Here is a 24984-nt window from a genome sequence, read left to right as displayed (position 1 = left end):
AGAAAATTACAGCTGATTACTGAGTTATTGATTCAAAGTTTTTGGTCAAAATAAAAGAGAAAAGCAATATAGATTTCCAAATATATCCTGAGGAAGTTATACCTAAATCCTCATGTAGCATTATATTTCCTGTGGTCCAGAGATTCAAAGTTAAGCTGAGAATATAATCAGATGATAATCACCCCTCACCCATATTCTAAAAGTGAGGGGCAAGACCATCTATCTGGGACAAGTGAAGGGTTGAAGAAAAATGGTTTTGCTAACATAAGTCTGTCTCCCACCTCCAAGCTAAGAGAAGACTTAGAGTTAGTTACAGAGATTGAAAAGGCCAGTCATCAAGGAGAACTTAGAAGAGATAATTAGGAAGGTGCTATTCCTGACCTCTGGTCAAACACAGAGAATACCTAGTGTCAACAGAACAATAAGGGGTGTGGATGGAGCTATCCCTGAACTAGCCAAAAGAAAGAAAAAAATGGGATCTATCATATAAAGGAAGCATTAATGTTAGACTCCAACCTAATCCATCAAAAGAACCTATCCCTTATCTCTGTTCCAGTTACAATTGCTCCATGACAGATTATCCCTAAACACAGAGGTTCAAGAGAACAATTTCATTAGATTAACAGATTCTGAAGAATGAAAATTCAGAAAAGGAACAGTGAGGTTGATTTATCTCTATTCCAAGATATCTGGAAACTCAGCAGGAAAGACTGGAAGCCTGGGGTGGACTCCTTGGAATCAACTAAAGGCTCATTTACCCACATCTTTGGGGCCTCTGTTGAGATAACGCAAAAACAGGGGAGGAAAACTGGACCTGTAGATCTGCACGTTGCCTCTCCTTGTGCTTCACCCTTTCGGCGCAAATCTCCTAAAAACATGGCCATTTTTCTACACAACCATAGTGCCACTGACACACTCAGGAAAGTTAACACCGATATTAGTATCATCTAATAGGGATCACATATTCAAAGTTCTTCTGTTTTTCCCTATAATGTCCTTTATGTTTTGCCCCCATTGAAGATTCAATCAAGGACCACATACTGCATTTGGCTGCCATGTCTCTCTGGTCTCCTTCAGAGCAGTTTTTCGTCTTGATTGACATATTTTAAGAGTCAATAAAGTTGAAGCCAGTTGTTTTGTAGAATGACCCTCAGTTGAATTTGTCTGATGGTTTCCTCATGAATAAATTCAGACTAAATATTTTTGGCAGGAAAATTATATGGGTGTCGGTTCTTCTCAGGACATAACATCAGGGGGTAAGTATTGTTTGTTTCTCCCATTACTGGTGACATTAGGTTCAATCTTTCAGTTAAGATGGGATGTGCCAGACTTCTCCATTATAAAGGTACTTATGAGCATCTATAATTAAGTATATGACATTTCGATACTTCAAAACTGTATACATATTCTGTTTCTCAACAATTTTTCACCCCAAAATTTTAGCATCCATTGATGATCCTTGCCTGAATCAAGTATCACATGGCTGCAAAATGTTGACTTTTCTCAATTCAATGATTTTTATCACATATATCAGCTAGAATGCATCAATAAAAAAGAGCCTTCCCTTTCCTCGTTCCCTATTTCTTTTTTACTGTTACTATGGACTCATGAATTATTTTTTAATTCAATGTATTATATTTATTACCATCATTCTCTTGATGCCCAATTGTCCCAAATTTGGCCAGTGGAAAGCCCTTCAGTCTGACTCTGATGTCCTTTTGATATGTCCCCATCAGTTTTCAAGCGCTTCCTTACTTTCTGACATGAGACGTTCCAGGCTCAAGAATTAATCCCTTCTCCCAAGGCAATAGAAATAAAAACAAAAGTAAACAAATGGGACCTAATCTAACTTACAACTTTTGCAGAGCAGAGGAAACCATAAACAAAACAAAAAGACAACCTACAGAATGGGAGAAAATAGCTGCAAATGATGTGACCAACAAGGACTTAATTTCCAAAATATACAAACAGCTCATACAACTCAACAACAAAAAAACAAATGACCCAAACAAAAAATGGGCAGAAGACCTAAATAGACAGTTCTCCAAAGAAGACATACAGAAGGCCAATTGGCACATGAAAAGATGCTCAACATCATGAATCACTAGAAAAATGCAAGTCTAAACTACAATGAGGTATCACCTCACACCAATCAGAATGGCCATCATTAAAACGTCTGCAAATAACAAATGCTGGAGAGGGTGTGGAGAGAAGGGAACCCTCCTGCACTGTTGGTAGGAATGTAAATTGGTGGAGCCACCATGGAAAACAGTAGAGAGGTTCCTCAGAAAACTAAAAATAGAATTACCATATGATCCAGCAATACCACTCCTGGGCATATATCCAGTCAAAACTATAATTCAAAAAGATACATGTACCTCTATGTTCATAGCAGCACTATTCACAATAGCCAAGACATAGAAACAACCTAAATGTCCATCGACAGAGGAATGGATAAAGAAGATGTGGTATATATATACAATGGAATACTACTCAGCCAGAAAAGAATGAAATAATGTCATTTGCAGCAAATAGATGCAACTAGAAATTATCATACTAAGTGAGGTAAGTCAGAAAGAGAAAGACAAATACTATATGATATCACTCATATGTGGAATCTAAAATGTGACACAAATGAACCTATCTATGAAACAGAAACAGACTCATGGACATAGAGGACAGACTGGTGGTTGCCAAGGGGGGAGGGGGTTGGGGGAGGGATGGAGTGGGAGGCTGGGGTCAGCAGATGTAAGCTTTTTATATAGAATGGATAAACAATAAGGTCCTACTGTGTAGCCCAGAGAAGTTTTATATATATATATATATATATATATATATATAACTGAATCACTTTGCTGTACAGCAGAAATTAACACAACATTGTAAATCAACCATACTTCAATAAAAATATTGAAAAAAAAAGAATTAATTTCTTGCAACACAGAGTAAATCAGCCATTTATCCAAAACGCCCGAGTTTCTTTTAGTAGAAAATCTTAATTAGAAACCAGGATCTGGGTGCTAAGTATGCTGACTGGGGTATCAGTAGTATTCACTGGTATGTCCAATAGCCTATGCTAAGAAATATGTTACTTAAAAAAAAAAAAACTCATTATTTTAAGGAGACCAAGTCCTTAATTTTAGTTAATAATAGTTTCATTGCCAACAACAATCACCAAATCCCACCCTTCACTTTTATTTTTATAGTGGAGATATAATTTACATATAACATTATACAAGTTTATGGTGCATAGCCTATTGATTTGATACATTTATATATTGCAATACAATTACCACCTTAGCTTTAGCTAATACCTCTATCACGTCACATAATTATTTCTTTTTTTATCATTTCTTTTCTACTTGTTTTTTTAACTACCCTGTTTTATCAGTGATGCTGAAGGGCAATGCCATGTACTTGTATTCACCACTATCTACTAGACGGCAGGCTTCTTGAGGGAAGTGTATTAGTTTTATTCATTATCCCTTCACATATTACATATTCAATTATTGTCCTGTCTGCATGAGGTAGGGTCAGAGTAAGCTTCCAGAGGGAGTAACCCATAATAAGTAATTGAGATCTGCCAGATGAGCAGTAAGTATTTATGCAAGGAAAGAGGAAGGGATACCGAGAATACAATAAATGACTTAATTTTCCAAAATTTGGTAGGAATTAAGTAGACACGGTCTAGATGTGACTATAAAAGAAAACTACTGAGAGAAGCAGATATTTGGGAAAGTTTTTCAGAAAAGTGCTCTTTAAAAAAATCATTGGCTTTGTTTTTTAATACAGTACATATTTTGAAAATACTGTGAATAATTTTTAAAATAACCCTCAGAAAGTATGTAGATGTATCAAAATGCCTCTAACTGAACTCAGTAGTTTTCTTTTAAATATTGAACAGATACACAATATTTGTATTAAATATGCATAAGGCAAATAAACAACACAAATACTGGGGTGCCCATGATCCAATTTAATTAACAGAAAGTTACCATCACCTTTGAAGCCCTGTGTATTCCAAGGCAACTGACTTAGTCACCACATCCCTAGGGGTAACCATTATTTGGAATGTAATGTTATACATTTCCTCTCCTTCACACGTTTACTTCACTGCATAGTGTGTATCCCTAAAACTATACATTACTTAAAAATGCATGGCTTAGAGCTTCATATAAGTATAAACATATCAATACTTAGTGTATTTTTCTGCGGCATTATGTACCTGAGAATCAATTAAGTTTTTGCTTCAAGTTGTAATTCATTCATTTTCAATGATCTAGTATTTCATCAGATGAATATGCCACAGTTTATTTATCTATTCTAATGTGAATGGATATTTGGGTTGTTTCCAGCATTTTGCTATCTCAAACAGTGCTGCAGTAAACACTTGTGCATGTGTCCAGGACAAGAGCTTCTCTGAGACAGGAATGAAATTGCTCAGTCACTAAATATGTGCATCTCAAATTAACTAGACAAACTGTTTTCCAAAATGATTTTGCCCATTTACCGTTCTACCACCTGTGCCTGTGTGCACTGGCTCCACATTCTCATCGAGGCTTAATAGTATCCAATGTTTTTAATTTTCCACTGTGGTAAATATGTTGGTATTTTATCATGGTTTTTCATTTGCATTTCTCCAGCTACTAATAAGATTAAATAAATTGTTCCTGTTATTGACCATTTGCTTTTTCTCTTATGTGAAGAATTTTTTAAGCCTTTTACCCGATACTCCATTTTCTTTTCCTTTTTAGCTTGTAGGAGTTTTTTTTATCTGTTCTGGACACTGATATTTTGTCATTTGCATGAATTACACACACATTTGCCATATTGTGACTTTTCTTTCACTAAACTCTTTATATCCCTTGATGAACAGACGTTCTCAATTTAAATATACTTTTTAAAAAGAGCTAACCCTAAGGTTATAAATATATTGTTTTCATGGAGTTTTATAATTTTGCTTTATGGTGTGAAGTAAGGTCTAATTTTATTTTTCCCTTTTATATGATCATTTGTCAAGGAATCATTTATTGAAAAGTTCATCTTTTATACCCATTCTATAATACCAGCTCAATCATAAATCAAGTTTCACTATCTGGGTAAATCTGTTTCCGAAACTGACAATTCCACTAGCCAATGTGTCTATTCCTTTGCAAGACACTCAGTTTATTAATACAACTATATGATCATTCTTGATATCTGCTTATACAATCCCTCTACTTTGTTCTTTTTTCAGAGTGGGTATTCTTGTCCTTATATTCTTCTACGTTAATTTTGGAATAAGTTCCACAAAAAAAGTCTATTGAGATTTTTATTGGTTTTGCAGTGAACTTGTAGATGAATTTTGGGTAAATCAACATCTTTGTAATGTTAATAGTCCAATCCAAAAATATTATCTGTCTATTTACATAGGTTTTCTTTAATGGCCTCCTTCTAAGTTTTACAACTTTCTCTAAAAATGTCTCTTGCTCAAATTTGGTTAGATATATTTCTAGCCACCTTGTATTTTTGATGCTATTATAACTGGTACCTTCCTTTAAAAATATGTTTTCTAAACTATTGCAAAATTGCAGGAATTCTACTTATTTTCATACATTGGTTTCATATCGAGCAGATTTATTAAACTCTCATTATTATTTCTACATATTTAACTAATCTTTGTAGATAATCATATTGTCTAAACAATGAGGATTTTATTTCTTTTTATCTGGCCTATCCCCTTTATTCTTTTTTGTGTCCTACTGCTAGGATCTCCATACATTTTTAAATAGAAGTGTTGATACTGGACACCAGTGCCTTGGGCACATGCTTTTAACATTTCACTATTAAGTAACATATTTGCTGTACATTTTTATATTTATCCTTTGTTGTATTAAGGAAGTTTATTTCTAGTCCTGGATTTTTCCCCCTTTTTTTGAAAAATTTCAAACATCATAAAGGCTGTAAGAATAATACAGTGACTATCCATCTATCCTTCACTTTTAACATATTAAAATACTTATTTTATATCCTATGCCTGAATTCAATATTTGATGTTTTCGAGCTGAGGGGTAATATTTCTCCTTGACCCTTATGACATATGTATAGCTATTTGTGGTCCCAGATTTATGTGTGAATTGTCCTACAAGGTACTCACCTTGGGCTGGTTCTGGGCTGTGTATCTGTCTTATCTTATTTTGGGAAGGAAAGAAGTCCAAAGTTCAAGGTGTCTGGTTCAGCAAATGCCTTTAAGACAAAAGACAGCGTCAGTCCTCTGCTTTCCTGTCTTCCCACTTTCACTCAGTTTATGGCCTCTGAATAATTCTTACTCAGTTGCCAGCTCATTAACTAATTTAAAATGACATTTCTTTATACTTTTATGAGGCATTTTTAGTTGTTCTCAGTGAGAAGGTCAGTCAGGATACCCAGATGACCTCACTCTAAGAAATGGAATATGGTGTATTCTTCATGTAACGCTTGGAATCACATACCTACACCAGGCTTCCTTAAAGCTAGGAAGACTTAGCTTTCCTTTATGAGGGCTCCTAGGACAACTGAACATACTTCTTTCCCATCTTCCACAATCTGTATTAGCTTCACAAACCCTCCTAGTGCCTTAAGAGAGGTTTCAGAGCTAACAAGGCTATTTAAGCCAAAAGCTAAACTAGTTTCCAAAGATGAGCACAGGCTCCCTGTAGTGAAACTAGCAAAAGGGAGCTGTCTAGATGCAAAGATTTTCCAGTATCTTCACCTTATCTCTGTGGGGATTTACAGTTACTGCATGAGGCAGGATGTTTTGACACAGGACAACTTGTTCTTTTAAAGTATGAGAAGCTTTGTTGCTCTTGTTTCATTTTCCAGTCATCTGCTGGCTGTTAAAAAAAACACACCCCATAGTTATACTAGGCATTAAAATTAGATATATTTGGACAAAAGCAACCACCCCTCACCCTTCCCATATGTACACTCACACCCAAATTTCTTACACAGGTTTTATGGTTCAAGGAAGCTGACCCAGGCAAATTGTGAACAATATAAGGTTGGTTATCAGGACTCATCCTGCACTTATGGCCCTCAAATGTGGCCTTTCCTAGTCAAGTAGCCACACACTCTCTGAATCAAGAGTGTAGGAAAAATGGGGTGATTCTGCCCCTGATAGAGCCTTAATTTTTTACATTATCTCTCTGCTGGTTGTGCTCAGCTTCCTGTGTGAAAAAATCAAGTTCAGATGATTTCACTCAACTAAGGCCAATTTGGGTACGGGTACAGATGAGGTCAATTAAAGGTATAGCGTCTCACATTCTTCAAAGAGCAGTGAAGAATGTTTATATTAGTTTCCTGTTAACTGCTATAACAGATTACCACAAATTTCCTGACTTCAAACAACACAAATTTATTCTCTTGCAGTGCTGGAGGCTAGAAGGTTGAAATAAGAAGTCTTCAAGAGCTAGAATCAAGGTGTCTACAGGACAGGTTCTTTCTATTAGCAGTCTGGGAGGGGAGAATCCACGTACTTACCTTTTTCAGCTTATAGTGGCCGTCAGTAAGCCTTGGCTTGCGACCCCTCCCTCCAGCTTCCAAGCACATTCTAAGCTCTGCTTCTATCACCACCTCACTTTCTCCTCTGACTCTGACCTTGCCTGCCTCCCTCTTATAAGAACAGTTGTAATTATACTCAGCTCACCTGGATAATCCAGAATAATCTTCCCATCTCAAGCGCCTTAACTTAATTATCTCTGCAAAGTTTCTCTTGCCTTATATGCTACTAACACAGTTAACTGTTCCGGGGCTTAGGATGTGGACATCTTTTGGAGGACCGTTATTCAGCTTGACACAGTTCACAGGGTTGGACAGTTTCTCCTGTGCTCTTGAATTCCATCTCCTTATGCCAGTTTGGAAGCCTGCTGTCACCTGACCTTAAAACTGAGCTCTTTCTAGCTAGTCCCTTTATACTTTCTAGGGAGCCAAAGATCATCACCATCAGTTATCTCTTACATAAATATTATTCCTAACATTCCTTATTCTAATTAATGATTCTTCTGTCATAAACTTGGGATATCCAAAGACTTATTTAGAAACTTCTAGAATGTGGACCTCAAGTTATGGTAGTTCATTGGTTAATTACCCACCAAGAATGAGATCTAATTTATACACACATATATAACACTGTTTAACACCAAGATGTTAATAAGTAAATTATGGGCATTATAACAAAGGGTGTATCAACATTTATATTCACTTTCTTCTGCTGACAATGTTATACTGGGTTTTATTTTTCTCATAGATAATATCCCTCAAAGACACCAATAGAAATATCTTCCATAGATAATAATTGAAATATGACCATGTTCAAAGCCATAAAGAAATATTATAAAAAGAGCTATTGATGATCTATTATATGTTGAGTGTTTATAAATGTTTCCATGGATTTGCCAAGGTAATATTAATAGTAATAAAAACCAACAGTTTTTATTACCATTTTATTACTATTCATGTCATGTGAAATTTTTTTCTTACAACAGTCCTATGAGGTAGATATTATTAGTATATTTTGTATAATTGTCAAGAAGCTAGAAGGCATTCAACCCTCAATCCAGACAATGTGATGGGAAAATGGTGATAATCGGATGGCTCATGGAAAAAATAATTTTGAAGGTGAGGCCTTTGCAAACTGGCTTTAATCGCAATCTTCAGGTGTAAAGCTTAGGTCACAGTCAGTTCTGTGCTAGCCCCTCAGATGCTGGGCCCTGGTGACTAAATCCTATCCAGGCTCTGATATCAACTCTGGTGACAGTCATGTGTTTTCTCTGGTGAAAAGGTTAAGGAAGGAGACCACTAGGTATTTAGAAAATATTTCTCATCCTGACATCTTTGAAAAAATTGCCCTTTTAGACAGAGGACATATTTTGATATCTGTAAATTTTCTCTCAGCATAATATCTGAACTGTTAGGTGCAGCTGAGGTACTAAGACTTAAGTCTTCACCTAGAAAATACTTCACTGAGTCAGTAATTCATACAAAGAGAAGAAAAGCCTTACTTTAGCAAGGATTTCTGTAAATGTAGTTTCAAACTGTACTTGATTCTGATACCTAAGACACAAATTGTGAGAAGCAATTCGTTTTAACATGCAATACCATTAGAAGAGTATATCCAGCTAAGAAAATACAGATACTGAATTTTTTTTTAAGGGAGAGAGAAAGAAAAGAGGGGTAGAGGGTAAGAATGAGAAAAAGTCTATAAAACAAAGAGAGAAGAGAGGCAAAGAGAATGGAGACGTTGGCACATGAGTCTTATAACCATATTCAGGGGCTAGAAGTTTTTAGACTGTGAGAAGTTAAAGACTGAAAGCAAGTCAGGCAGAGATTAGCTAGATGCTTGCATTCCTGTGTTTTTAATTTCCTTTGGCACCCAAGAAGACTAAACTTCTCAGTCTTTCATGCAGTTAGTTTGGGACTATATTGATCTTCTGTCCAATGTAACATAAACAGAAATGTGGCCCACACCTGCCCCGAAAATCATCCTGACAGCCTCAGCTGATCCTCTTTCACTTCTACAGGACCTCAAAGATACAGTTTTGATTGGCAGTCTGACATATTGGAAAGAACGGAATCACTGAGACTTCCTTTGGAGGAGAGCTATCGAGGAGACCCATCAGACCTGGGTCTGAAGCCAACATGAGCAAGAAATACACACATTGTTTTGAGCTTCTACGGTACTAGTGCCATTTGTTATAGCAGCCAGTGCTAAATATCCTGAGCAAAATAGCAGATGAATGACATTGTCAGGTTTGTGGTTTATGTAAGTCCCTCTGACAATACATGAGGATGGATTTGAGAATAAAACAAGACTGAAGACAGGACAACCAACTGTGCTGCTATCAGGGTGGTACAGGCAAGACAGAGGGGCTGAGATGTATCACTGCTGTTAAGGTAAAGCAGGAAAACATTATAGGCTGTAAAAAAAAAAAAAAGCAGAACTTTAAGATGGGTTGACATCAAGATTACAGAGGAGATCAAGGTCAACGCTTATGCATCTTAGTGAGAAACTTAGAAGGATTGTGAGAGCGCCAAGTGAAAAATGACACTGAACAAGAGGCAAACAGCGGTGTGGAACGCTCCATATGAGGGGTACTTTTTTCGTTTTCACTGCACTTGTCACGTCTGTCATTTATTTCTGTGATTTCATCACAGGACTGTTCATCTGTAAAGCTTCATGAGGGTAGGGACCTTATCTATTTTCACACAACTTCCATTCCTATTATTAAGCCATTCTTGGCACAAAGTAGGTATGCAACAAATACTTATGAATGAATGAATGAACGAAATCATGGGTGATGTGACAAGCAGACAATTGGACATAAAATCTTCAAGGGAACAGTCTGACCTGGAAAGTTAAAATTAGAGCTCTTCAGCCTTAAACAGGTAGATGAAATCCTGAGTGTGGATGAAGTGGTCCTTGGGAAAAGGAGGGATGGAAAACACAGTGAGTTGAGAAGAGAATATAGGGTAAAGGGAGATTTATTCTTTTGTGGGAGAGAACTTCTTCACAGGCTAAGAGGAAGGAAATGGTTAAGAAAACGGATTGGAGATATGTAAGAATGTGAGGAAGACGGTATAGCCCAGTATAAGATGGGGATGGATTGACTTGAACACGGAGGGAACACCTGTCTTCTTGGCCTAGAGGAAAGGAATTAAAGGGGGAGAGGGGTAAATTTGTACGTAATGGGAATTAACCTGAAAAGAGATTACATGGTGAGAGGTTTTTTGGTAGGGTCAGGTCTTGAGAATGGGGCAGGTTTGGACTAGTCATTGAGAAATAAACAAGACAAGGAGATGGAGAAAACTCACAAGGTTTGTAGACAGGATGAGGCCAGAGCTTAGGTTAGGGACTATGAATTTGAGGACCATGAAAATGGGAAGGCCACGTACAAAATTCTTCATTCATTCAGCAATGTTTATTCTGCACTTTCCATTGTAAAGCACTGTGCTCGGGGCAGGGACAAAAGTACGTTAATGATGTCAGTGCTTTGCATTTATTGTGGCTGAGGCACAAACAATCCATCTTTTCAGTAAAAACAAAACTTATTAGTTGGTGGCATGTCGACAAAATTATTGGCCATGTGACGTTTTCCCTTTTCAGCTTGTTGTTTTATTATAGTGGTACACACAGATTGCCTGCTTTATTTCTCAAGTTAAAGCGTTGAGTGTGTTCTCTCACTGACCTTCATTAAATAAATCACAGTGAGCCTGACAGAGTCTGATGAAATCAGGCCGTGAGAGAGTCTGCGTACTTCTCTATCCTTCTGGGGCTCCATTTCCTCCCCATAGCAGAACTGTCTCTTTTCCTACCCCCTTTCCCTCATAGGCTGATCTCCACATAAATCGGCTGATAAATGTGTTAATTTAGCATCACTGTAAGGCCAAGGATTCCTCTTAAAGATATTCTCAGTGTACTTGCCTGTATGGTTGGGGAGAGGTTTGAAGTCAGTTTTCTGGAGCCATCGTTAGACCCCAAGAGTCCTGCCTGCTCAATACATACATTAGGCCAGAGGTTGTTGGCTGGTAAGAATATATAAGCTAGTTTATCATTCAATTTTTTTCCCCAAAAATTGAAATGCAGCAAGAAGATGTCAAAGAGTTGATCAAATTTATTGGCTAGCAAGAAAGGCTAAGAATCCACGCCTCATTCACAATTAAATGTTTCCACTGGACATAGTAAACTAGACAACATGCACTTCCCATTGTATCCCAGAATATTACTGACTTAATTTTATCAGAGTAGTTTGGTTGGTTTCTAAAGGGATAGGGATGTTTTTCAGAATATCAATGCTGCGTACTATTGCAGAAAAAGTATTATGCTAGTAGTTCACTAATAACATGATTTTCCATATTATTGAGTATTGTTTTGAGAACGTGAAGTGAAATTTCATGTTAACATATGCAATTTGCCAGCAGGCTTTGGGGGAGATCACTGAAATATAGTGGTGATTTTTGCCCTGCCTAACTTCTCTACCTGCTCCATTAGTGAATCAACTTGAATGCCCAGTGAATTATTCCAGTGAAAAAGCAGAATGGTAATAACAGTCAATTAAACTAATTTCTAAATATGCCTACTTGCTTTTACCAAGGTCATCCAACAAAACAAAAATTCAGAAATATTAATATTCTTGTCTCCTTCTTATTAAATCGTCTCCAAGGGCTTAGGAGAAAGGAGTGTTGAATGCCAAGCTGGGTTTTATCTTTTAAATCCTCCTTGTCTACTTAACTGAATCCACTGTTAGGCTTATTAAAAAAGTGACAGCCTGGATAAGCCAAATAACGCAGGAAACGATAGGATACTTAAACAGCTGAAGCAACTGTATTTGATATTATGTTTACCTCTTCAGTACTAAATGATTATTTACACTGTTGGTTTGTTCACTTTCTTGCCATTGGAAGTTGCTTATATTCAATCCATGCGTCATACCTTGTCATGGCTGTACCTATGGAACCAGTGCTCTTGAGTGGGCAATAGAGAAACTCTTCGCAACACATACTTCCCTGCATTCCCTCTCCATTAATATTACAATAATTATTGAAATTGACACCATTGTAAGTTTAATGTTAAAGCTTGTTTGCATTTTGAAATATTAATCTGTAATTTCTGTGCACATTATTCAGAATCTGCCTCCTACCTAGCAATCTTCTGAATCCATGTTTTTCACTGAATCCTCAAGGGCACTAACTTAGTCTAGGTCACCACTGTCACCGATTTATACAACCCCGTTCAAACTTGAACCCCTGCCTCCAATTCATTCATGAAAAGCTCCGTCATTCATTCAAAACCTTTTTTCATTACCTACTGTGTGTTAGATACTAGTTTAAGCACAGAGCAGAGATCAGTAAACAGTCAGAAAAAATTCCCTGTCATATGGGAGCTTACAGGGTGATCTTTCTAAATTGTGACTCTGCTTATATCAGTCTCTTCCTTGATATCTTTCAAAGACTTCTCACCACGTTAATAATAAATTCAAAACATGTTAACATGGTTTAAGGAGTCCTCCAGAGCTGGCCCCTAGTTATCTCTCTGTTCCAATCTCCCTTGATAAGTCAGATTTCCTAGTTGCAAACAAGAAAAGTTGATTCTAGCTGAAGTCATAGAAGAGGAGCTTATTAAAAGGACACAGAGTATTTCCTAGATTGTTGGTGAATTGGAGAACTGAGCACAAAGCTCAGTTTTGAGGAATAATGCCCATAATCTCATTGCAGGATTGGCCTGACATACAAACTCCTACCACCACCAACAAGCACCAGATCTTGAACTGTTCTGGTGCCACTTAAGCCTCAATATCTCAAAACTGCAGCCACTACTAAGTCCACACTGGATGCATGTGCAAAAGACAGTTGGAGACAGAGAGAGAGAGGGAAAGAGATTGAGGGAAAGACTGATTCCTCTCCTTCTCTCTTTCATCACTGGCTTATGAGTTGAAGTCTCGTATGGGTGTATCTGGCTGGTGGAGATTAGGCCACATACCTGTCCCTTAGCTAGAAGGAAGACTGAAGATACAAGCATCTACCATTTTCAGCCCATTTAGGGAAGGAAGTTTTGCTTCCTACCAAGACTCATAAAGTGGGGAAATTGCCTAAACATGAAACTAGGTATTAGATGGTAGATGGACAGATGAATAAAAAAATGTTCCACATACCCCCAAAATTCTGAGCCACACAGACAAATAGATCAATGGAACCTGAACTGAGACCCTGAAAATGGACCCACATAAATGTAGTCAACTGATCTTTGACAATGGAGCAAAGACAATACAATGGAGAGTAAAGATGGTCTTTTCAACAAATGAACAAATGGTGCCGGAATAACCGGACATTTACGCGCAAAAAAAAAAAAAGAATCTAGACACAGACCCTTCACAAAAATTAACTTGGTCTTTGGACCAAAGACCTAAGTATAAAACACAAAACTATAAAACTTCTAAAACAGGAGGAAATCTAGATGTCCTTGGGTATGGTGATGACTTTTTAGATACAATGCTAAAGTCATGGTCCATCATAATAATAATAATTGATAAGCTGGATTTCGTTAAAATTAAAAACGTCGGCTCTAGGAAAGTCAATGTCAAGACAATGAGAAGACAAGCCATGGAATGGGAGAAAATATTTGCGAAAAATACATCTGCTAAAGGACTGTTATCTAAAATATACAAAGAACTGTTAAAATTCAACAATAAGAAAAGAAATAACCCAATTAAAAAATAGGCCAACAATCTTAACGGACACCTCACCAAAGAAAATATACAAATAAGCATATAAAAGATGCTGTACACCATATATTATCAAGGAAATGCAAACTAAAACAACAATACCACTATAGACCTATTTAAATAGCCAAAATCCAGAATACCAACAACGCCAAATGCTGTTGAGGATGTGGAGCAACAGGAACTCTCATTACTGGTGGGAATGCGAAATGGTGCCGTCAATTTGGAAGACAGTTTGGAAGTTTCTAACAAAACTAACATGGTCTTAGTATATAATCCAGCAGTCTTACTTCTTGTTATTTACCCAAAGGAGTTGAAAACTCAAGTCCACACAAAAACCTGCACACAGATGTTTATAGCAGTTTTGTTTATAATTGCCAAAACTTGGAAACAACCAAGCTGTCCTTCAGTAGGTAAATGATAAATAGACTGTGGCACAACCAGACAATGGACTGGTTATTATTATTCTATTTAGCACAATTATTCAGTGCTAAATAGAAATGAGCTATCAAGCCACGAAAAGACATAGAGGAAACTTAAATACATATTACTAAGGGAAAGAAACCCATATGAAAAGCTATACACTGTATGAGTCCAACTATATGACATTCTGGAAAAGGCAAAACTATGGAGACAGTAAAAAGATCAGTGGTTGCCTTGGATCGTCATGGGGAAAAAAATGGATAGGCAGAGCATAGAGGATTTTAGGGCAGTAAAAATACTCTGTATGAAACCATAAGTGATGGACACATGTCATTAAACATTTGTCCAGACCCACAGAATATACATAATTAGGAGTGAACCATAGTGTAAACTATGGACTTTGGGTGATTATGATGTATTGGTGTAGATTCTTCAATTGTCAAATGTCAATGCATGTGTGGAGGCAAGGGATATATGGGAAATCCCTGTACTTTCAGTTTTGCTGTGAACTTAAAACTGCTCTAAAAAAAAAACCTCCTAAATTAAAAAAAAAATTCTAAGCTACAGCCACATCTTTCCGGTCTTTCAACATGATCTGTCCTTCACTTCTAGGCCCATTTCTTCAGGGCCTCCCTTCTCTTTATTGGATTACTCATCCCCATGTTTGGGAATCAGTTTTAACACTGAATTCTTCTAAGAAGTCTCCTCTGACTCTCCCTGGATCCCTTTAGATCAGGGTTGCACAAATTATGGTCCAAAGGCCAAATCTGTCCTGCTGCCTGTGTTTGAAAATATGGTTTTATTTGAACACAGACACTCTCGTTGTTACATATTGTCTGTGGCTGCTTTCACAGAGTTGAGCAGTTGAGATGGGGACCATATGGCCTACAAAGTATTAAATATTTACTACCCAGCCCTTTACAGAAAAAGTTAGCCAGCCTCTGTTTTAGATACTTCTGTTTTATGCTCTTACGACATCGTATTGACCCTAACATCACTTTTCTCATGTTTTATGTATCATCCTTACTAGGCAGCAAGCAGCTAAGGGCAGGAATAGATCTGTTTTGTGAACCACTGAACATTCAGTACATGGCCTGTGCTTAATGTGTGCTTCATATGTTCATGTTATGTAAATGAATTTAGAAGTTAATCGAAGTGTGGGACAGCTACACGTGGGTCAACTATCAGGTTGTAAAAGCCACAAAAATGTCAGCTGGACTGTGGCAAGATGAAGAAGAATATATTTACCAGAACTTCTCTCAAAGAGACTAAGTATTAGGAAGAAATACTTAGGTAAGCCACTTGGGCTGAGGCTGAGGTAATGGGATGCCTCCTTGCGTGTGTGGGTGATGCTAGGAGGTACCTAGTTGGCCGTCTAAGGAATGTCAGTCCAGTTCTGCAGAGATTTCCTTCGGCTCAGTGCAGGAAACCTGCTACAACACAGCTCCCTCCCTACTCCATCCTTCTTTCAGGTAGCACTCAGCTTCCACCCCAAATGAACATAGAGAAAATATTTGACAAATACAGGCTCGAAGGATCTCCAAAATCCTCATCTTCCTCAAAGCACTCAAGTGTTTCAAGCAGACCATAAATCAGTGAACACAATTTTTCATAAATGGAACAAAAAATATGACCTATAAGAATCTCAATTCAGTTTCCATTATCATTGGGATCATGTTTATTTTAAATTGTGGGTTGAGACCTCGTAGTGTGCTAGGAAATGACATTTTTGTTTATGAAACAGAGTGAAGAGAAAAATAGATTAGAAAGACGCAAAATGCATCAACAATTATAGTCCATGACACATTTGTTCAGGTCATATATGCTTAAATAAACACGTGTGTGTGGATCAGAATGTATATTTATACTGTGGGTCTTGGTCAAAAACTTTATAGCCCCTGATCTACCTTTTGCTTCCTCTTTAATGTTGGTGTAACAGCAGTGTTTATCAAGTTACTGTATCCTGACGTGAAGGATACTCAGTAACTCCAAAGTGTTAAAAACGATGAAGTGAGAACAAGGAAAGGTGAGAAAATAAAAACCATCCCAGTCCTTTAAGACTTACCAGGAGTTGAGGGGTATGTTGGTGGGCTAGCAGCGTCAGCATCACCTAGGAGTCCTGCCAGACCTGCTAAACTAGCACTTTCATTTTAGTGAAATCCCTAAGTGAGTCTCCTGTGCGTTAAGTTTCCATAAGCACTGGGTACTGGATGCTGTTACTGTTTTGCTCACACCTCTCAGATAGTTATTATTTTTGCACACCAGTTTGCTATTAATCCCAACAGTCAGTACCTGTTCTACCATCAGGTTGTCAGAACAAACTTTGCCTCTGAGTAAGGGGCCCCCGAAGAGATTAAGAATATACTTCCCACCTGGGCAACCCTTTGCCAATGATGGACAGGTGAGGGGGGTAAATAGCACTCTATCCCTCCATCCCTTAGTTCTGAAGTATGAACTATGTTTTCTCCATGGTTCTCTTTTAGGCTTGAGCCCAAGTTACTCTTTGAGTACTTTGCTTGATGTTACAACCTTGACTAACCTTCTCTTTACTTCTCCAGTGTTCCCACCAGGTTTGCCTGGGGACACATTCTAATAAATCACTTTCACCTGAAGCCTTATTACAGCATCTGCTATTGCAGAACCCAACTAAGATACACTGCAGGATAGAGTTCATAGACCACAATCTAATAAATAATTATCCCCTATTTTTGCTAACCCTGGTGTTTACCAAGTGTTAGAATATGTAAAATGTCATTAGACTCAGAAGTAGTGAAAGTGGATTTTTAAAAAGTTGCTGACAAGGATTTTGTCTTCCTACCAAGACAGAGCAACAGGCACTAAATTTACCCTCCCACCTGAAATAACTGAAAAAAACAAACAACCAGATACCAATATATGGAGTAATGATTTTCTAATGATTTGCAAGGCATCTGACATCAGATAACAAAGCAGAGTGATCTCCGAAAGATAAGAGAGGTGAATCTTGTGACTGCCCTACCTTCCTGCCTTTGGAGAGTTTCCAGGCTGCAGTGCAAGGAGGGGCAATCTAAGCAGAGCTGTCTGGGCTCCCTGATTGGAAGAGAAGAGGCCGTGAGGAGGCCAAAGCAACGAGAATTTGCAGGGAAGATGCCAGAGAGGAGAGAGCTGCACAAAGAGAGGAAGATGATACCAAATGGAAATACAGATCTACACCAAGAATAAAGGGCACCGGAATTGGTAACTTCATGGGTAAATATTTAAGATTTTTTCTTATTATTTAAAAAGGTGATGACAAAAATAGAGTGAATTTTATTACGTGTGAAGCTATAAGTGCACACAAACATTTTATCATCTCATTTAAATATTAAATTCCATGAATTTTCAGTGAATATTTTATTTTTTCAGAAATTGACATCTACAGAAAATGAGATTCTGTAATACCATTCTGATTTTTGGAATTCTGATCATTTTGTATATTCTCACAAAAGGAGTACAACTTACTTTCCCTTTGTTTCGTTATTACAATGAATTACCACCTTACTTTAAAATTTATATTCTGTCCAATAAGAAAAATTTATCAGAAGTCCCCAAAAGAGATGATTTAAAAATCTTTGATCTGATGAATGACCTGCCTGACTTTCTTTCTACTTTGAAGATATATGGACTTTCCCCCCCCAGAAATCTGCAGCTGGAATGGTTTTCTTCTTAGTATCTATAAATATTTAGAAAGTTCAATTATCATGCTTAAAATTGCCAGAACTGGATTATGCTTAATCATTTAAAATATTGATTTGCTAAGATGTTCTTACGTAAAACTTTATCATTATGAGTTGAATTTAATGTTTTTTCATAATGGACTTTTAACACTAAGGAATAAATGAGGCTTTATGTAGATAAGTAGTTTTCTCAGTCTCTTTCTCTTAACTGAAAGAATTTGTTACCAGGGGAATTTTTGTCCCTAATTGACCCAAAACTCATAGGAAACCTTCAATTTTGAGCAACAGGATAGACACATAACATAAAACAAATGTAACACTATGAAAATACTCTAGGACTTTTCCAAGAGTTGTTCCAAATGAAAATAACAGGATGTTCAAATAAAATGTTTAATATGTAAAATACCTCAACATCTATGAGAATTTATAGTTAATTATTCATCAATTGCATGAGTTAGATATACCACAGAATTGTTGTATCATACATACGATGTTTTTCCAATTTTGTGCATATTTTCTATAATTTCTGAAGGCTTTTTAATAGAGATAAAAATTTAATTTTAAAAATTGGCCTTTTGAAAACTCTTTTCCCCCTCCTTAATTTTTACATTCCTTACTGTTTTACTAAATACTAAGTGTTCTTTGATAATCTTGGTGCTCACGTGTTTTGGGGACAAAAGTGGAATGAATCTGTCATTAAACCAGAAAGTTTGTTTTAAATTCACAGAAAAAAAAAAAAATTGGTTCATTTACTTTTCTCTCAGAAAGCAGCTTATTTGTATGTTGAATACACAAAGAACACTATGGAACTGCTCAATTAAAAGAACATCAAAATAAAAATTCAAAAAATTTTCTAATCGCTTTGGAAAGATAATCTCTACCTGTAATAAAAAGTAAAGTTTAGGGCTTCCCTTGTGGCGCAGTGGTTGAGAGCCGCCTGCCGATGCAGGGGATACGGGTTCGTGCCCTGGTCCTGGAAGATCCCACATGCCGCGGAGCTGCTGGGCCTGTGAGCCTGTGCTCCGCAATGGGAGAGGCCACAACAGTGAGAAGGCCACATATCGAAAAAAAAAAAAAAAAGTAAAGTTTAAGAGAAATAACAAGTATATAGAAATACAATTTTATCAGAAATTTAGAACTGTGGGTCTCTGTATGTTTCTGAGAAATAAAAAATAATCAGTGCAAAGCATTTGTTAGCAAAGTGACTTCAGAAGGTTAAAAATCAAAATGTAAATTCAAATGAATTCAGAGCATAAGGTAGAAAGCAAATTTGTAATTTCAACTATTATTTTTCAGACTTTAAAAAATATAACTAATTAAAATTAATTGACTAAGTGAAGTCAGACCTTAAGAGTGAGAAAATTTGTATTTCACTTAGAGAATTATGTTTATATAGTATTATAATTTTTATGATAAAAAAGATATCACCTTTTCAAACTCTCCATAATGAAATTTGTTGGTGGGAGAGTAGTGGAAATGTTTTCAGGTATTTAACATTTCAATTGGTCATTTTTGTATAAATTCTGTTTAACAAAATTGACAAATACTAACTCCTATTACTTAGAGTCAACTGATGAATAAAATGTAATAGGTGTTATAAAATTTTAGTCATCCTCTTATCATCTTACATGCTTTTCTTCACCAAATTCCTTAGCAGGCCTTATAGTTTTTTTGTCATAATAAAAACTATGTATTTTTAGTATCTACTACCTGCTATAAAAGAGATATTTTGTTAGGCTTTGTGAATATATAGTTTGTCCCTTTAAGACACTTCTAGTTTAGTGGGGAGGAAGAGTGAAATTATTCTGTAATGCATAAGTATGAACAAAGTGCAGGGGGAGCTGGTAATGCACAGTTTTTTAAAATTTGAAACCATTACTCTATTCAAATATAAAATGAACAGATGTCAAAGATTTTAGTTAGTCCATTAATTAATGAGTGCCTGTAAGATGTTAAAGCAGGTGGAAAGGAAAATTTGAACAACAGATGTAGATGTTGATGTAGGTAGATATGCAGACACATTCAAGAATGTTGGAATGACTGTTTACAGATGCAAAACTAGAGAAATAAAACACAGTGTTTGGAATACATCTTTCTATTGGGCAGACATCAATCGTATCTTTACTAGGAAAACTCATTTACATTTCACTGGACAAGAATAATTTGTATTACTATCAGTTTTCAACTACTTAAAGAGTTGTAAAATAGCCTTGTCAAAGGTACTCAGAGGCACAGGCCTGATTCCATAAGCCCAGAATGTCAGCTAGACAACCAACCAAAGAGAGCTCTTTTAATTTAAGAGACATCACAGTCCAATTTATTAAATCCGTCCAGAAATTGGGAAACATTACATAGTCACGTAGAGAGATCAAGCCCTTTTTCAATTAGAGGCGTACAGACACATGGATACTAGACACATAGAGAGCATATAACTTCAGTTTTATAATTTGGGGCAAAGGTCCAAACACAGAAACACAAAAGCTCATTAACTGATTCAGATCTTGAAGAGCTGTTCTCATTATCAGTCGACAGAAATTTCTTAATTGATTTAAGCACAAAAATAGACAAAAAATAAACACAAACAGAAAAGACTTTCACACCAGATTCCCTGTCTTTTCTCATTCATCAGAGAATATATTTCCATCATCCATCTGACAGAGATTATCAAAGAGTCCCACTATAACGTCAATTTTCTAATCACTGTTTTCACCAATATGGAATAAATTATTGTACCATATACACAGGCATGCCCGCACACCCCCGACACACAGGATTGGTAGAGAGGGGCAACATAATGAAACAGAGTGTCAGCAAAGTTTAAATTTTATTGCCACTTGTGATGTCCTCAGGGGGCCAAGAAAATATGTACTGGAACTAAATAGTCCATGAGGCACACTTCTCCTACAGCCTGGCTTTTTCAGATGAATCTGTTGCATATGTCTGTGGGCCCTTCAAAACTGTTCAAATATAGTTTTTAAAAAATGTGCATCTGTGACTCTTATACAGATATAAAGTGTTTTATTTAGTTTATTAACGACAGAACCAGGACGATTTTAAAACTGGTTTGAAGGAGAATCCAAATGTATCTATCTGTCTGTCTCATCGACAATGCTGAAATGAATATCCTAATAGGCAAAAATGGTTTAACACCCTGTAGGACAGTATAATGTCATGTTTGAAATCATCTCTTCTACAAGGCAGAAATCAATTGTGTCTTTACTGAACAAAGTTTATTTGTATTTCTATGGACAGTAATCATTTGCATTACTATAAATGTTCTACAGTTTACAGAGGTATAAAATAATCTAGTTAAAGACTCTCAGAGTCGCCCTACTATGATATATCTCCAAAGGGCCAGCTAGAAAATGCCAACATTACACTGAAAGTCTACCCAGAAATCTCTTGCTGCTCATTTTCAAGTCTTTCACAGTTTTTCCTAACAGAGACCGAAAGAGAAGGCAAAGTATGGACTCATGGGAAAAAAGGTAACAAAGACAGATGATGAGGATACATTAAGACACTAAGGAAAAGATGGCAGAAGATAAAGCTGCATAAGACATAGTGTCACGAAAGGGTGGCGGGCATCCAGGGAATATTGAAAGTCCGGTAGAGTTGCAATCGGAGGCTTCAATAAAGAAAAAGAACAGTGGAGAGGTTCACTGAAGCAAGATTTTGAAACAACACTGATACCACTCCTTTAAAGTAGTAAATAATGCTATAGTTGTTGGGTATTTTTCCCCTCAAAGATGATTCTGTTGGTGCCTTGGAGAGCGATGTGACGTTAAGAGCCATTGGAATCAAGGGGATTCCGTATGGGCGGAAAATGGTGAAGTTCTGGAATGAGGCAGTGTTCGTGGAGATGGAGAAGAAATGTCAACCCAAGAGTGATTCCAGAAATAGGATCTGAGAATCTTTAGAATGAAGGGAGTAAGTCACTTTTACCCTTGATGATTTGCCTGCTTAAGCCCAGAGCTGAGAGAGCGTTTTTTCATCTTGGATTATTGCCTTAGCCTATAGTAAATACACAAGCACATTTGAATTTAGTAAGTCAAATCTGGGTACCAATATAGGCACCAGATGACTTGTATCTGATTTAAATGCCTGCGTGAGAAGCTGCCATTAGATAACTTCCAAAGGGGCCTTGCTATAGCCTGGGGTAGTTTAGATACAATTAACATAGTTATACAGCAAATTTTTAAACTCAGAATCTATGTATCCAAATTTTCAAAGTAGCACAATACAAATTAATAGATTCCAGAATTGAATCAATACAGTCATATTTCATAATAAAAAAGAAAAATATGATAATCTTTCATGAATCAATAGCAAGATTATGAATTCAGTACCATTTTTCGTTTTTTTTAAATCTTTGTTTTAGAGATTTGGGCTTTTTTTTTTTTTCCTTATGGAAGCTTGGGATGGATATTAGACACCTCAAAATTTATGTTGGTTACATCTGTAACAGTAGCTTGATAGTATAATATATTCCCATGTATTTCGTTAATTTGCCATAAGTATGTAAGCTTATATATCAATCTTTAAAAAATAATAGGCAACCATCACAATTGTATGTCTTTTTCAGCAGGTAGAGAATTATGTTCTGACACAAATGACATTTTTCTGCCTCTCCCAGAATATTTTTAACTGAGAACTCATGGGGGAGATTGTAATAATAAAAACACAACCTAGCAATGAATTTATTATCGTAGATTTTTTATTATAAAGATGTTAGGTCAGGAGAAATGGTTTATGATTCTGCTGATTCTTAAAATATGAACTGTTTTCTCCTCCCTGATTTTAACGAAGTCTGATAAAAAAAGACAAGAAGAACATGCTGAAAACATAGAGCTATTGCTATTCTTTATTTCTTAGATCTTCAATCAGGAATTTAGGATGTGACTTTGAAATATAGAGCACATTTATTAAAATAATTTTTATCATTGAAATCTGCCATCGCACAGATTCTCTTTTCTACTCTTTGTGATAAGAAAATGAATTTTGATTTTGGCAACTGGCAGAGAGATGTGTTAATCAGTTTGTTCTGTCTTAATAGATAAACTGACTTTGCATTAGAAAAGAAAATTTGTGGGATTTATTTAACTAGTAATGTAGATCGCAGAGGGCAAATATGTAATATGAATTCCGCCACTCACCTAACCCTTTCCATGACACACATTACTAATCTAGCAATGCACCTTTGTCTCTAAGGCTGGCGATGACCTCAGAGTCTTTCTCAAATCACTTTGAGTTCGCACATGGTAGAAGAGCTATTTGCCAGCCCTGATTTGATGGTCTAGCAGGAATCAAATAATTTAACTAGGAACATTTTATTTCAAATACTATTAATTCTCATTATAATATATTGTAGTTCACTATTTCACTGATGTTGCTAAACCACTGGGAAAAACAAATAGTAGCCAAAACAACTGTAATAAAAAATAAAAGTTAATGTATAATGACTATAATACCAGCATTCAATCACACATGTTCCTTGTTACTGATACTTCCTATAATTTACTGAAGATATGGATAATTTCTTTTCCAAATATCCGTAATGGAGATATTAATAGATGGATACAGTTGTACAGTGTCTAGTTTTTGTGTAATTATTGAATACTTCAAAATGCAGAATTCCCAGGCCTACAGGATGTATTTACCATGAAAACTAAATAAGAACAAGAAATCAAAACACTTTACACATTATATATATATAATTTGTGTTAGTTGTTTACGTTTCTGAACATATAAATTGATCACAGCAGAGGCCAAACTTCTGGGTCCTTAGACTTCTACAAGGATTCTGAACATGAAAGTAGTCAAAAGATAAAAGAGGCAAAAGGTAAAAGTTTTTCTAGAACGAAGATGCCATTGTTGACATTGAAAATATGAATTGTGATTCTTGCGACATGGTGTGGTGGTAAGAGCAATTCCAATTTTGATTTATGTTTACCTCATAGGGTGTTTATTTACATGAAAGAATATATACAGTGGCAGGATAACTTCAGTTACTCAATAAATGTTATCTGTCATTCTTCCCACTTTCTGTGAAAACTAGACCATAAGCTCTCAGAAAGAAAGAAGCAAATCTTCATTTATGTTTAAATTCTCATATTTAGGGTAGTGCTAGTCTTGATACAAGTCTTTGGGGAGGAATGAACTGTTGATTAGTTTACCTAGTGGAGGATAAGGAAGGACATCCTGATTGGTTGCAATGTCTTTGTGTTTGCCTGTTGCTCATGGTAGAGTTGGGATGGGGTTTTTAATTGGTTTGAAAAGAGGATCACCACCTCTTTCCACTTTTTTTTTGTTTGTTTGTTTGTTTGGCTGTACATGGGCCTCTCACTGCCGTGGCCTCTCCTGTTGCGGAGCACAGGCTCCGGACGCGCAGGCTCAGCGGCCATGGCTCAGGGGCCCAGCCGCTCCACGACATGTGGGATCTTCCCGGACCGGGACATGAACCCGCGTCCCCTGCATCGGCAGGCGGACTCTCAACCACTGCGCCACCAGGGAAGCCCCCACCATCTCTTTCCTATAAAAGGCATCTGGAAGTCTGGGGACATTGTGCATATCCTTACCATTTGCCAACAAATTTACTGTATTCCTTGAATATGAATTCTAATAGCGCACAATTCATT

Source organism: Pseudorca crassidens, chromosome 18 (genome assembly GCF_039906515.1).
Source record: "Pseudorca crassidens isolate mPseCra1 chromosome 18, mPseCra1.hap1, whole genome shotgun sequence".
In the NCBI taxonomy this organism is placed as follows: Eukaryota; Metazoa; Chordata; class Mammalia; order Artiodactyla; family Delphinidae; genus Pseudorca; species Pseudorca crassidens.
The sequence above is the reverse complement of the archived record's forward strand: the minus strand, read 5'-3'. Positions refer to the sequence as shown.